Below are 15161 nucleotides of genomic sequence, written 5' to 3' on the forward strand. Positions count from 1 at the left end.
GCACTCCGTCCGGTGGAAATGATCTTGGAGATGGCATGGTCAGCTGAAGTGCAAAAAAAACAAACTAGACAGGATCACAAGGAATTAGGCTGCTGATGCCTAGAATGAATGTACTGCGATGCGCATACAGGTCTAATATAAGTCGCTTCAAACCTGAATACATCTGACTAGCCACCCTTAGGGGCTGACTCGAAAACGGGAAAATGGGGCCCTGGAAGGAGCCCATCATATAGCCCCCACAATCAGCCAGAAACGCCTGAACCAACCAGAGAGAGAGAATAGCAAAATATCTGTTAGGTTGAGAAACAGTGACGCAAGCCGACACATTCACAAAGGTGGCTAATGCTAGTTCCCCGAAGGCTAGGGCTGGACTCTCCGGGGCACACAGAGTGGGGTGACAGTCCACACACCAGCTGGCCATAATGGAGGAAGGATGGAGCAGAACCAGACAGCAGAGCATGTGGTTGTGACTACACCAGGATCACTGTTTCTGGACCAAGCGAATTAAAATGACAACATGAGCCACAGATGCTGCATACAGAGACCAATGAAAAGTAAAAATGTCCACAGTTGAGAAACAGGTCCAACGATAAACCAATCCAAATGCTGGCTAAACAATCGAATGTACACAGCAGCTTTGACAGAAAAGAAACAAAACAGAGAGCCACCATAACAAAGCCAGCATCGAATGATGGCCAAGATTCACATCCAGCTCCTAAACAACACAGCAGAGAAACACGGCAAAAGCCACAACAAATTCAGCCAGCAGGAGAAACCCATCCAGACGAGGACCGCCAGCCTTCATAACCACGGAAAAGACCCCACAACCCCGACACCAGGACGACGCAGAGCCACACAGCAGCATCCGAACCAGGAGCACATCATTACTCTTAAGAAAGGAACTGCAAATCTCAGGGTCCTTAGGGGCGTGACGTCCCAGGCGACAAGGGTAAATAAAGAACCAGGAAGATCCTGGAGCGAGGAAAAGCCTCCACACAAAAACGCAGAGGAAGAGGACAGCGTGGCATGCTCAGAATAGAGATTCCGGTGATCACAGCGTCCAGGGAGGCCATGACATCACCCGAACGAGCGCCACTGACAACCCAAACGCCGCAGGACACTCTCCCCGCAGAAGCATGCCTGAGACGCTAGGCGCTGCTGCGGCAAAAGACCGGGGAGCCGCAACGATACCAGAAGTGCCGAAAAAGGAAGGGCAGATGGGGAGGAGACGGACGCCCCCACATCTGAAGAAGGGGAACCATCAAATCCGAAGAAGAACGGGGGAAGACATGTGACGCTGAGAAAGCGAGAAGGAGAACAGCTAGCATGGAGAACTGGCGACGAACGCAGCAATGCAGTAAATGAAGAGAAGGAAAAACTTGCACACCTGGACCTAAATAGGACGCTGAACAGGTGAGTTGATTAACTGAACCACCTTAGGGGAGTAACCGAAGTAAACGCACTGCTTGAGTAGTCTGCCTGAAACGCTCCCAAGGTCGCTCACTTCTTTAACATATTCAATGTTTGGTGGAATCTTTCCAGTGCGCCTTGGGACTATCCGATGTTTAATGGAAAAGGGTTTGATAATTTGGCAAAAGAGCTTTGAAGTGAAATTAGAACCCTGATCGGACTGAATAGATTTTGGAAAACTAAATGTAGAAAACAAATTAACCAGTGCCTTAATGATAACTTTGGTTCTACGTGTGCTCAAGGAAATTGGTTCAGGATAGTGTGTTGCAACAAATATCAGAGTTAGAACCTACTGACTCTACTGATCTACCTGATCTGTTTTTGGGCAGGGAACCAACACAGTCTACAATGAGTTCTATTTTAATTACTCCTGATCACAGAGGAGGTGGTTCAAGGACTGAATGATCCTTTTAACACATGCATAGTTTGAGAATTTACTGACAACAAAGTCACCTGTGACCTCTTAATGACCCAAGTGAGGCTACAAAGACACGTGGTACCATGAGCGAGGTCCCAAACACTTCTTATGAAAATGCAAGGACCCCACGGAGAGGGAACTCTGGCGGTCATCTGGGATTCATTGAACCGTAGTTACATACATAATTTTTGATGTTCAAACGGTTCTCCTATTGCAGGTATATGATGCAAAGGTCCAAGTGAGTGGAAGACCTGCTTTGGTTTTCTACTCTTATTACATATATGACATGAATGAAAATATTTAAAAACATCAGATTAGAACCAGAAAAAACAGCACAGAATAAGATGGAAAGTTTTCTTTACCCCCAAATTACCAGATGATCCATCATGTGCCAAGCTGAGAATTGAATATTTTTCCAGTACAACAACTTGCTGAACACAATTCCATCCCAAATTACCATGTCCGGGAGGAAACCAATCACATACCAAAATTCCATCTTCAAAAGTGTTAGATAATTTGTGTAAGAAGTGTAAGATGAAGGTGATTTCTTTACATTCGAGTTAGTCTTGTGTATTGGTGTCTAGATATATGATGCAGTTTTGCATGTTTGAAGGTGTGCATATTCCATTTAAGCATCTATTCAGGGATCCTTTAAAACTGATTATTTGTACAATAATATATTAGTATGATTATCAGTTTGACCCCTAGACCATTCTCAGTACTAATTTAACAGAAAACCAACGTATAGAGAAATGTTGTTTAATTAGACAGGAAATCTGCCTCAGGAGATGTGACTTACCTTCCACCATTCACCTGTGCTGACCCAAACCGGCCGACACTTTTTATGACTGACTGCAAACAGCAGAGGGCAGCAGGTGTTTCTTTTTCCAGGCTGCATCCCTCACTGAGTCTCCTCTTCAGCTCCTCGCTGGATGTGACTGAAGCCAGGAGACCAAACGTCACTGTTTTAGTGCCTCAGACTTCCTTTGTTAACAGCCAGCCATCAACGTGATCTGAAGCAGAAGCACACACACCCTACACATGGTAGGCACAGTTCATCCTGTCAGTCCCTGATCACAGCAGCTGCACCTCTGAGGTTTACCGTTTCATCTGAAATCACATTTATGTACTCAGCTAATACTCTGTTCTTCTAAAGCAGAAACCTTGTCTACATGTTCATCTGTACTTCAGGGAGAGTTCAGCTTCTCTGAGAATTTTGAAGAAACGTGACAGCAGCTAATCTGTTTCTACAAACGCACATCTCTGGCATCCAGGAGTTCTGTTGGCTTTCATGGAAAGATGAACATCTCATTCTCTTATACATGTACATCTTTTAAAATGACAAAACTGAGTAGAAAAAAGGTTCAGAGATTAATGCAGCTTGAGCGAGAATGAAGCGACCTTTTGAAATGTTTGTGAGACTTTCCCTCAGTGTTTTCAGTGAACAGGTAAACAGTCATGTTCAGATTTCAAATGACTCCTCTTGACCTCAGAGGGCATCTTCACAGTTGCAGAGGAAATGTGCTCATGTCTAATTTCAGGTTGTGAGGTTTTTGAAAGGGAGGTGGCAAAAGATAAACGTGAAAATGAGGGAAGCTCCAGAGCTGAGCAGGTGCCTGTGTGGAGCAGAGCTCAGCAGACATGGGTGTATAGATGAACTGCTGACACAGCTGAGTCTAAGCCTGTTGGCATAGGGGGCGGCTCTGGATCCCAGGAAGCGTGGCTGATTTCAGGAGACATTTGGTGAACAAATGAAAACATATTCCTTTTGGGTGTGGCATGCCTGCTGCAATTTTGCAGTGCCAGAAATCCATTTTTCCTCTTTCTTCTGCTAACCACCGGGCAGCCCCATGAGCAGGCAACCCCAAGTATAAAATTTAAAATGCAAAAACCACAACCCAGAGACTGTCTAAACTTTTTTGTTAATGTAGTTCTCTCAGTAGGTTTGTGATCCATATCTTTAGTTTCTGTTAATCCCTCATCCATGGACAGGGGCAGATTTACCATCAGGCAAAGGTTGGCAAATGCCCCCCCAACACTTGGGTCCCCCGAGCTGAACTCTTAATATAAACGTATTAAATGACTTACACACCCATTACTATTTAAAGTCCTACTCCAATTTTTTGTCCTTTTTTCTTTCCAAGGTACTGCAACAGGTTCTTATTCTAAACAGCACAGCCAGTCCAGTGGACTTATACATGTCACTGGGTAGAGGCTAAAACCCTGATTCTGCTGTTCATTCTGCTTTTGAGTTGTCCATCCTTCTGCTTGATGTTGGGGGGGGGGGGGGGGGGGTTATTGATTTTGACTTGTTTTACTTGAAAGGTTTTTTTTCAGCACACTGACGTCTATATTTAGTAAGACCAGAGAAAATCCTCATGAACATCTCACAAAATCCTCCAAATGTCCATCTTGCTGGGCCCATCTCCACCAGCCTGATCTGCTCCACCTCAGTTTGGAGTTTCATCCCAACATGTCCATACGGGATAGTCCTCAGTGAAGCTTGGCTCCTGGATGGTGCTTCCAGTAGGAACGCTGTAAGGAGAGCAAAACGGTATCCTGACTGCAGTTTCACTTCTTCAGGTAATGTCTGGGGACACTATACTCACTAAGATTACATGACTTTCTGCCACAGTTATAAGACCTGTTCTTTGCTTCATCTTTCAAATGATGAAGCATGGACAACAGAAGGAAGACACTGACTGTTGAAAGAATTAGCGCTGTGCATTAATCTTTGTCAATCAGCCCGTAGAAGAAGACTCACCCAAGAAGAAGAGAATGCAGGATGAATGAAAGCCTGAACACAAAACAGTAAAATCATTTAAAACAGAACCAAAGGGTCTGATCCTGACAGGTGGTTCATGAGACAAAATGCAGAATGGAGCCCCTAACAAATGAGGCCCCAGGTCACTTCAGATTGGTAATGGGACATCTAAATCACTGCACTGTTAAAACAGCTGTTTAATTCCTGAATAAAGAAGGGATTCTGTTCAGCAAAACAGGTCATCAAAGTTTGTCTTTATGAGAACAGTTCTAGTGACTGCAGAGTTATTTGGGTGTCAACGTCAACACTATAAAACAAAACAACATTTCACTTCAAGGGCTGCCTGAAAATCTTTAGTCAAGATAACAAACTTGATTTGTTGTGTTAACATAACTTTTTGTTGTATTACATTTAAAAATCTTATTCAACCAAAGTACTAGTTGTCACGGTGTGGGGTGGCTAGAGAGCCGGTAGGACCCAGATGCAGAGACGGGAGGCCAACGGGTTCAGGACTAAAGGGTTTAATGACCAACAAACAAAAGGCGCTGCAGAGCAGGATGACAAAAACCAAACAAAAGTCACTGTGGCGTGGCGTGGCGTGGCGTGGCGTGGCGTGGCGTGGCGTGAAACAAGGAACATGGCATGAAGACGTGAACACAGAGACAAAGGCTAATGGACCAGCGCAGGAGGAAGGCAGAGACAAGACTTATATACAGACAGGGCAGACAAGACACAGGTGAACACGATCAGGGCAGATGGGGACCAAAGGAAGTAAAACTCAAGAAACATGACAAGACAGGAAACCTTTCAAAATAAAACAGGAAACAGAACCAAACAAGACAGAACAAGAACTGAAAAGAAAAACAAGACACAACAAACTCAAAACCATGACACTGGTGTTTTTATTCTGATATAGATTTGAAATTAATGTACACTTTTGGTTTTTATAACTGAAAACACAATTCTCAACTCATTTAAAAACTGAAATTGTATTAAGCAAGGGGTTTCAATCAGATTAAGTTGCAAATATTTGTCAAAAGAGCTCACATATTAATTTGACTATTTGACTATACCTAAAGACGAGCACAAGATGATTAAAAATGAGAACTACAATTGTTAAACACCAAGATTCCTCCATCCATTTTATGTCTCTGCTGCATCCCTTTTTAGGCTGCCACAGCCTAACCCGGCCACTGTTGGTTACAAGTTTGTTGCAGGGACACACAATCACACACACAAACCCAGGGGCAATTTAGTTTAGAGTGATCAATCAATGGATGAAGCATGTTTCTGAAGTGTGGGAGGGAATCTCCCCGAATCTGCTTGATATCCTTTAGAAGAAAACAGGTGGAGTGAGATAGAATCCAGACATGAAGAGAGCACCTCTGCCAGTTGAATACTCTGAAATGAAATTTGCTTCAGAAAGTCTCCTTTGGTGTTTATACTCAGAGCAAATGCAGCAAATACAGGAGAAGAGAAATAAACAGGTTTGGACCAGGAGAGCTGATGTTTTAGTGCAACTTGTTTTCTGACATGCACATCCTCTGGGAAGAATCATAGGTATAGTGAAAACGTTACAAGTTGAAGTTGAATAAGTCAGAACAGTCAGTAATAATGCAGCTATGGATCAGATGACCTCTACCGGTCTGTGCTCATGCAAGTCTTTGAGGTATCAATTTCTTTATAAACTTGATAAATATAACGTGTTTGGATTTGCCAAAAGTCACAGAATGAACCCATTTTCCCCGGTTGTCTTGGTTCAATCCTTCACCATTTTCATATATCTCCCCTGACAGTAATTTCCTTCTCCTCCTGCTTCTTTTCTTCAGTGGTTATAAAGCATGTCATGTTGCTTAATGCTTGGCTAAGCCTTCGTTCGGCTCAGTTTTGTTTGTTTTTTCAGTCACACTTGAGTACCACTTCAGCAGAGTAGGTTGAACAAACACCTACTGCCGTCTCACTTTTTTTAGCCCAGGCCACCGGTCTTTGTGTCCATAGCACACTGATAACGGCGAGCAGCAACGCTACAACTCAATAAATGCATGCTAAACAGTCTGCAAAAATGAGAACCAATTCCACCATAACTGGAAGAACCACTTTCAGAATCAGAATCCTTTTATTGTCATTGTGGTGATACAATGAAAATGCAGCAGCCTTCGAGTGATGAAGATAATTTAAATAAAATAAAATAAAAATACTGTAAATCACATCTCCAACTAAAAATATACAATATGTACAGAAACAGTTCAATATTAAATACGTTTCTCAGATTAACCAAACCTTTAAAGAATTTTACGAAACATTATACACGTCTGAAGCTACATCAACAGATGATTTACTATTTTTTTTTCAACATTGAAAATTACTACCGTTGATCAGGAAGATGCCAATAATTTGGGCAGGACCATTTCATTGTCAGAAATTAGCACTGCAATTCGGTCTCTCCAAGCAGGTAAATGTCCAGGCCCTGATGGCTATCCTTCAGAGTTGGGCTTATATATTTCATAAGGTTAAGAGATTTGGTTTGGGAGATAAATTCTTATGCTGGATCAAACTTTTAAATGCTAATCCATTGGGTGCTATTAGAACCAATAGCACTCAGTCCACTTACTTTTCACTGCATCCTTCAACCAGACAGGGCTGTCCTCTAAGTCCACTTATTTTTGCTCTAGCGACAGAACCCTTGGCTATTGCTATTCGGGATGACTCGAACATTAGAGGAGTGCATCAATATGGTGTGGAGGCAAAGGTCTCGTTGTACGCAGATGACCTACTTCATGTCTCTGACATCAACCGGTCAATACCTGTGATATTAAGTCTGCTATCTGATTTTAGGAAGTTATCAGGATATAAACTTATTTTGAGCAAAAGTGACATTTTCCCCCTGAACTTTGGGGGGGAAAAAAATCACGACTATCAAAGCACTATTTACAGAGGCCCAAAGGGCTTGGAGGAATGGCCCTGCCTAATTTTAGGTACTACTATTGGGCATCCAAAATAAGAAATTTTAAATATTGGTTCGGAGCTTTTCCCACCTTAGACTGGTTAGCCATGGAGTTGAACTCTGTAAAGGCTAGTGTCTATCAATGTCTTGTTATATTCTCCTATAAAATACCCAACAAGACAATATTCTAAGAATTATATAGTTAAAATATCTCTTAAGATTCTGACCCAATTTTAGTGTTTTTTTTGGATTACAAATCTACTCGCATACTGCTCCTTTAGCAGCTGATCCTTTCTTTACGCCATCTCTTGTTGATAGTTTTTTTAAAATGGGCCGATCTTGGTTTACGGACCTTTAAAGATTTGTTCATTGACAATGTTTTTGCTTCTTTCCAACAATTATCAGAAAGATTCTCCCTCCCAAAGCAACAATTTTTCCGATATTTACAAGCCCATAGTTTTGTTAATAGTACTTTCCCTTCATTTCCTAATTTATCTGAAACCTCGACCATTGATTCTTTGCTCTCGCCTTCTTCTTCTTTGACAGGGTCCATTTCACTCATTTACAGTCAGATATCAGCTATCCGGTCAAAAACTCTGGACACCATAAGGGCTCTTTGAGAAGATGACGTAGATGAAGCTCTCCATCTAAAATGTTCCCTAATATTTCTCCAGCATGCGATAGATGCCACCAATGTCCAGGAAACCTTATTCATACATTCTGGCTTTGCCCCAAACTCCTGGGCTATTGGACTGAAGTTGTTTCAGTGATATCACGCGTTATTGACAGGAACGTGAGCCCAAACCCTCTAATTGCCTTATTTGGAATTTGTACAGGGCCACCTTCCCTATCAAAATCCCAAAGGGACTCCCTCGCCTTTATGAATCTTCTTGCAAGAAGAGCAATTCTGTTAAAGTGGAAATCACCACACTCCCCATCATCTTCGCAGTGGCTCAAGGATGTTCTGTACTTCCTCAAGTTGGAAAAGATAAGCTTTCTTCATGCTGCAACGCAGGTCTGTCTGAGCAGAAACTGACTGCAATGATCCCGTCACCCATGATGACTCTGTTCTTCTGAATGAAGGATAAGGGATGTTACAGGCAGGTTGGGTGCATAAATAAAGCACTTTGAGATATAAAATATAAAATAATGTAACAAACCTGAATTAAAACTTTAACTGACAAATACTTGTTAAGACAGGTTCAGAGTAAGGGTTAAGTTTCATGAAAGATCATGAGCATGCAACAGGTGAATTAAGAAAAAAGAGTGACTTTTGACGGTAAGAAAACATACTGTCAGGTTCTTTTAGGCTCTGTCTTCACATACAGTTGAACTCTTGGGCAGCTCACTTCAGTTTGAATCCACATTGACTTTCCATGAACTAAAGAGAAGGTAGAAAATGACATAAACTGCACGTATTACCAATAGGAAAGAAAAGTCCACAGAAAAATTCATGAAAATGTCTGAAATTGTTTGTCCAATATTTGTGGTGTTGTGGGGAGGTGCAGGCGCCAATCAGTGTATAATAGTCACAGAGCCATAAAACCTTCATCCTGGTCACTTAGGGCAAAACCGCCCCCACAAGAGCAGATGTTGTATCTTTGCTGGGTTTCTAGTTGTGTTTATATGCTGGGTGTGGCAGTTAATAGGTCCTATCTCCTTATCCATCCAACCATTTTATGAATCTGTTTTATTCCAACTTGATGTCCCGGGATTGCTGGCACCTACCCAGCTGCTGAAGGGTGATGGTGGGATGGACCCAGGTCTGTTCACCAGACCATCATGAGCCACACAGAGGCAAACAACCACACACATTCTCATCTAAGAGACAATTTAGAGTCACCAATCAACCTATGAAGCATGTTTTTGGACTGTGGGAGGAAACCAAACTGTCCAGATAAAACCCACACATTAACAAGGAGAACATGCAAGTTCCAAAAAAACAGCCAGGATTTGAACCAGGGCCTTTTGCTATGAGACGAGAGTGCTAACCACTACTCCACGTGTGCAACATTTGTTTTTATTGTTTTCCTTTATTCCAACTGAGTCAAGCTATCTTGATGTTTGATATGAGACCAGATTATTTCACAGGGAAGATGCTGCGTGAATGGAGTACAAAACGATAACTAATGCTGTGTGAGACTGATTAGTTTGTGCATGTTCTTCTCCAAAATTACCTTACAGATCTTAGAACAATAATGAGGATGCTAATGACTGGATAGATCAAGGATTCTCTGTGACAATTTCCATTAAGGAAAAATCAATTTACTGCCAGCTCCTGCATGCTTCCTTTAGCTTAAATTTTGCATGACCTCTAGCCACCAATACTTACTTTAATAAAAATGTAAAGTTTTTCTTTTGTCAGAGAAATAGATGAATAAAGATATAGCTTTATCCCTAAATGTGTGAATACAAAAAATCACATGACTTTGCATAAGGTTACCTGGTTCTGTGAAAAGAGTGAGGGTAGCGACATCCTTCTAACATGTTGAAAACGGTCAGCTTTAGACTTAAAGAAAATTAGAATGTCATCAAGTAACACTTCAAAATTAAAGGAGAGCGTAAGTTTTTGGGAAAGCAACACTGTACATTCAATAAAATAAAATGTGATAATTAGGTATTTGTAGTTGGTTTAGTAAAGATTTGTTTATGTAATTTCAGTTTTTAAAACAATAAAAATCTTTGAAAACCGTCTTTAAATACGTATTCAGAAAGGTATGGCACATAGTTGAGGATAATAGATATAAAACACAACACAAGATGACAAAAAACCTTTTACCGTAGTAACCCAAATTGTTACTCACATCTGCCACAGCAATGCACCTCTGCAGTCCTCCTTTGTAAATGATTGTCTGTCTTGGTTCAGTCAAAGGGCTGCTGGCAACTTACACTTTACATCTAGTGTCAGGAGTTAGATTATAAATTCAGGTGATACTAGACATTATTAACAGTTCAAACCCTTCTGCACTTTTGATTTTAATAAATGATATTTTTTTCACAGTTTAAATCAGGGGTGCCCACACTTTTTTGGCATGTGAGCTACATCTGAGACAGCAAGCTCCAAAAGATCTACCTATACATAGCTTAGTTGGTAATATGCAGGAATGGTATGCAGAAAACCAGTTTTCAATTGAGTTATTACTGTAACATGGGCAAGACCTTTAACGCTACTGTCTACCTCATAACCCATGAGTGACAACGAAACATGTCGTGCCAGCTCAGCCCGGCCAAACAAGGTCTGGGTCAGGTCCTGGGGAACCAGAGCACCCTGATGGAATGTGGGCCACTGAAACAAGACAGAAATGGACTAGATGTGAGAACAAGGTTCTGTTGGAATGCAACCCCTAAAGTAATCCCACCCAGAGAAGATACACACAGAGAACATGGCGTAAATGGATGGTTGAAACCCACAATCAAGGCTAACTGCCAAGCAACTAGTGGCTCAATGTTCCAACATCCACAAACTTGAAATTGAAGCAGTAGACCTCAGACATCTCAGTCTAGAAAGGCGCATTGCTAGGAAAAGCTAACATACTGCACAGGACCCTCAAGCTCCGAGGACCAGAGAGGACCCAAGCTTGTGTGAGAAGGGGCATTTTTTTAATATATATAGTATTTTGAGACTTGTCTAAAATACTACGTTTCTGTACTAATAATTCAAAAAGTACACAGTAAGAGTACACAAATCTTTGTGAGAAAAAGATTTATGTGTATTAATAATATTTTTGTAGTAATTCATGATCAAGACGACTGAAATGTTTAAAAATGTATTTTTATTTTTTTGGTTATTTATCTTTGATGGCGGCGATGTACCCACATGTTCTTCGCGATCGACGTAATGAGCACCCGTGGTTTAAATAAAATTAAAACAGCAGAATCTACTAAAGTTAGAACCTTTCATACTTTCAGCATTTGCCACTTTAAACGCTCTTTTGTTGGTTCTACAGTCAAATTGAATTGATAAAATAAAATCTCTTTCTGCTTTTAGTCATATGTAGCTTATATTGCTTATGTACTAAATACAGACCTGTCAAAACCACATTTGTGGAATTTCTTCCCAAATCTATAAAAACATGTGATCATGACAAAGTAGTGGATGAATGATTTATTGGTGTGTCATCCCCACAATGGAAAATAAATAATGATGCAGCAAAGTTTTCTAATAAGACTAAAGTCTGCAAACCAGCCCTGAAGTACAGTAGCTTTTGTTTGATCAAACCAGAAGGGAGGTCTTACAGGAATAAACAGCTGAAATTAATCAGGCAAAAACAATACAGCACTTACAGCTGATTGTATAGATGAATAAGCATTTATGAAACATTTATTTTCCTGTTAGTTTTTTAGTAGAAGCAGCGTTATTGTTGGTGTTAGGCAGTTAATATTCTGCCTCATTTAATATTTGTGGAACATTTCTTCTCTCTCAGCAAAAAATAAAAAATCTTAATGTTAATTAAACATCCAAAGGAAACAATAATCAGCTTTGTGATTACACCAGTTAAAACATATTTGAGAAGAGGTTTGTTGACAGTTAATCACAGCTATTTTAATTTACTTCACATCCAAACCAGTAATTGTCTTAATTTTAACACATTCTTCTGTTAGAGAGAGCTTTCGGTACATTTAGCTCTGAGTTTAGTCTTTTGACAGTTTTGATGTACATCTGCAGGTAAAGCCTACTGCTTTTGTCCCAAGCTTCAGCTGTCAGTCACATGCTCTCAATCAAAAACCGTGCTCCCATGTTCACTTCAAAAAGAGGAAAGAATAATGGAAGTCCAGTGCTTTGAAGTCCTTGTCGATATAGTTTATTCAAACTTTTATTTTGTTGACCAATTTTGAACGTCTGTATTGCTACCGGACTGGACTGGACAACTAACATAGACGTCCTATCCCAGAAGGCCAGAGTCGACTCCACCTGCTAAGGAGACTGGGGACCTGGAGTTAACAGGGCTTTTTATGATGGTGATGTTGCATCTGCCCTCCTCTACGAACTGTGTTGCTGAAGGGATGGGTGCACTGGCAGGAACAGGAAGAGGATAGACAAACTTTTGCGGAGATCTAGCTTTGTTCTGGGATGTCCTCTAGAGTATGTGTGTGGTGGGTGAGAGGGGGATGTTACAGAAACTGAAATCAGTCATAATCAATCATCATCATCCTCTGCATTACACTATGGGTGTACTGAGAACCTCCTTCAGTCAGAGACTGACACACCTGACAGGAGATCTTTCCTCCCGTCAGATATTAGACTCTACAATGCTTCATTCAGTAGACACTGGACACTTATTCTATAATGTGCTATGTATTGTTTAGTCTGCTGTTTTTTACGGAGCTGGTAACAAATCAGTTTCCCCTTTCATTTAACGGACAATGTCAGAAAACGGCAGTGAAGCTCGTTCATGAAGGCAAAACCACAACAGGACAGTGTCCTGGTGATAACACTAGAGATGTCCTGATCAGGGTTTTTTTGGCCCTGATCTGATCTGATTCCAAGTCACTTGGTTTTGAGTATCTGCCGACAAAGAGTCCCAATCCGATACTTTTGTAATACATTTAAAAAAGTAAACAAATTTAATAAACAGATCACATTTTTTATTATTAACCTTCTTTTATCATTTTACACTTTGCCTGCTTCTCTGGATTTTAAACAACATATCATGCAACCGACTCACAACAGAGGGCACAGTTTCAACCTTGTCATCAGTCATGGTTTACCTGCTACTGTGTCCATTGTTGTGGATCTGGCTGTATCTGACCAAAAATGTATTAAATCTGTTCGCTCCAAGTCTCCACTTGTCTTAAAAGCCCCCTGAAATGTACTTGTAGGAAGTTTTAACAGTAAATAAAGATCTAGTCTCTATTTAGTTGCTCCACTAAAACCTAAAAAGATAAGAATCAATCCCACACCCCCTTGGAGAACTGAGGGATTTAAACAATTGAAGAGACGTTGGAGAAAAAATCTAGCCACAGGGGTTGCAAGCCAGTTGCCTCTGTGCCGGTCCCAAGCCCGGATAAATAGAGAGGGTTGCGTCAGGAAGGGCATCCGGCGTAAAAATTGCCAAAATAACCATGCGAATCCTCCACAACACTTTTGACATACCGGATCGGTCGAGGCCCGGGTTAACAACGACCGCCACCGATGCTGTTAACCTACAGGGTGTCGGTGGAAATTTGACTACTGTTGGTCGAAGAAAGAGGGGAGGCAGAAGGGTCCGTGGCCAGAGAGAGAAGGGAAAAGGCAGGAACATAGGTTTGAGAATAGGGACTCTTAACGTTGGCACAATGACAGGGAAAGGCAGAGAGCTGGCAGACATGATGGAGAGAAGGAAGGTAGATGTACTGTGTGTGCAGGAGACAAGGTGGAAGGGCAGCAAGGCACGTAGTATTGGAGGAGGATACAAACTGTTCTATCATGGTGTTGATAGGAAGAGAAACGGGGTAGGTGTGATTCTGAAGGGGGAGTTTGTAAACAGTGTTCTAGAGGTGAAAAGAGTCTCAGACAGGATGATGAGCCTAAAGTTAGAAATTGAAGGGGTGATGGTGAATGTAGTCAGTGGGTATGCGCCACAGGTTGGCTGTGAGTTAGAAGTGAAGGAGAGATTCTGGAGTGAGTTGGATGAGGTCATAGAGGGTATCCCCAGAGGAGAGAGAGTTGTTATTGGAGCAGACTTTAATGGCCATGTTGGTGAGGGCAATAGAGGTGATGAGGAGGTGATGGGCAGGTTTGGTGTGAAGGAAAGGAATCTGGAGGGACAGATGGTGGTGGACTTTGCAAAGAGGATGGAAATGGCTGTAGTCAACACTTACTTCCAGAAGAGAGAGGAACATAGAGTGACATACAGAAGTGGAGGTAGGAGTACTCAGGTGGACTACATCCTATGTAGACGAGGTCATTTGAGAGAGGTTAATGACTGCAAAGTGGTGGTAGGAGAGAGTGTAGCCAGACAGCACCACATGGTGGTGTGTAAGATGACTCTGGAGGTCAGGAAGAAAAAGAGAGGGAAAACAGAAAAGAAGACCAAGTGGTGGAAGCTACAGAATGAAGAAACTTGTGAGGAATTTAGGCAGAAGTTGAGACAGGTCCTGGGTGGTCAGGATGAGCTTCCAGATGACTGGGAAACTACAGCAGAGATTATCAGGGAAACAGGTAGGAAGGTGCTAGGTGTGTCATCTGGAAAGAGGAAAGACGGTAAAGAGACTTGGTGGTGGAATGAGGAAGTACAGGAATGCGTCCAGAGGAAGAGGTTGGCTAAAAGGAAGTGGGATGTAGAAAGGACTGAGGAAGGTAGACAGGAGTACAAGGAAGCGCAGCGTAGAGTGAAGAGAGAGGTGGCAAAGGCCAAACAGAAAGCTTACGATGAGCTATATGACAGGTTAGACACAAAGGAAGGAGAAAAGGACTTGTTCAGGCTAGCCAGACAGAGAGACAGAGATGGGAAGGACGTGCAACAGATACGGGTGATTAAGGACAGAGACGGAAAGGTGCTAACAACCCAGGAGAGTGTACAGAAAAGATGGAAGGAGTATTTTGAGGAGCTGATGAACGTGGAAAATGACAGGGAAAGAAGGGA

This window comes from Oryzias latipes, chromosome 14, assembly GCF_002234675.1.
Source record: "Oryzias latipes chromosome 14, ASM223467v1".
NCBI classification, from domain to species: Eukaryota; Metazoa; Chordata; class Actinopteri; order Beloniformes; family Adrianichthyidae; genus Oryzias; species Oryzias latipes.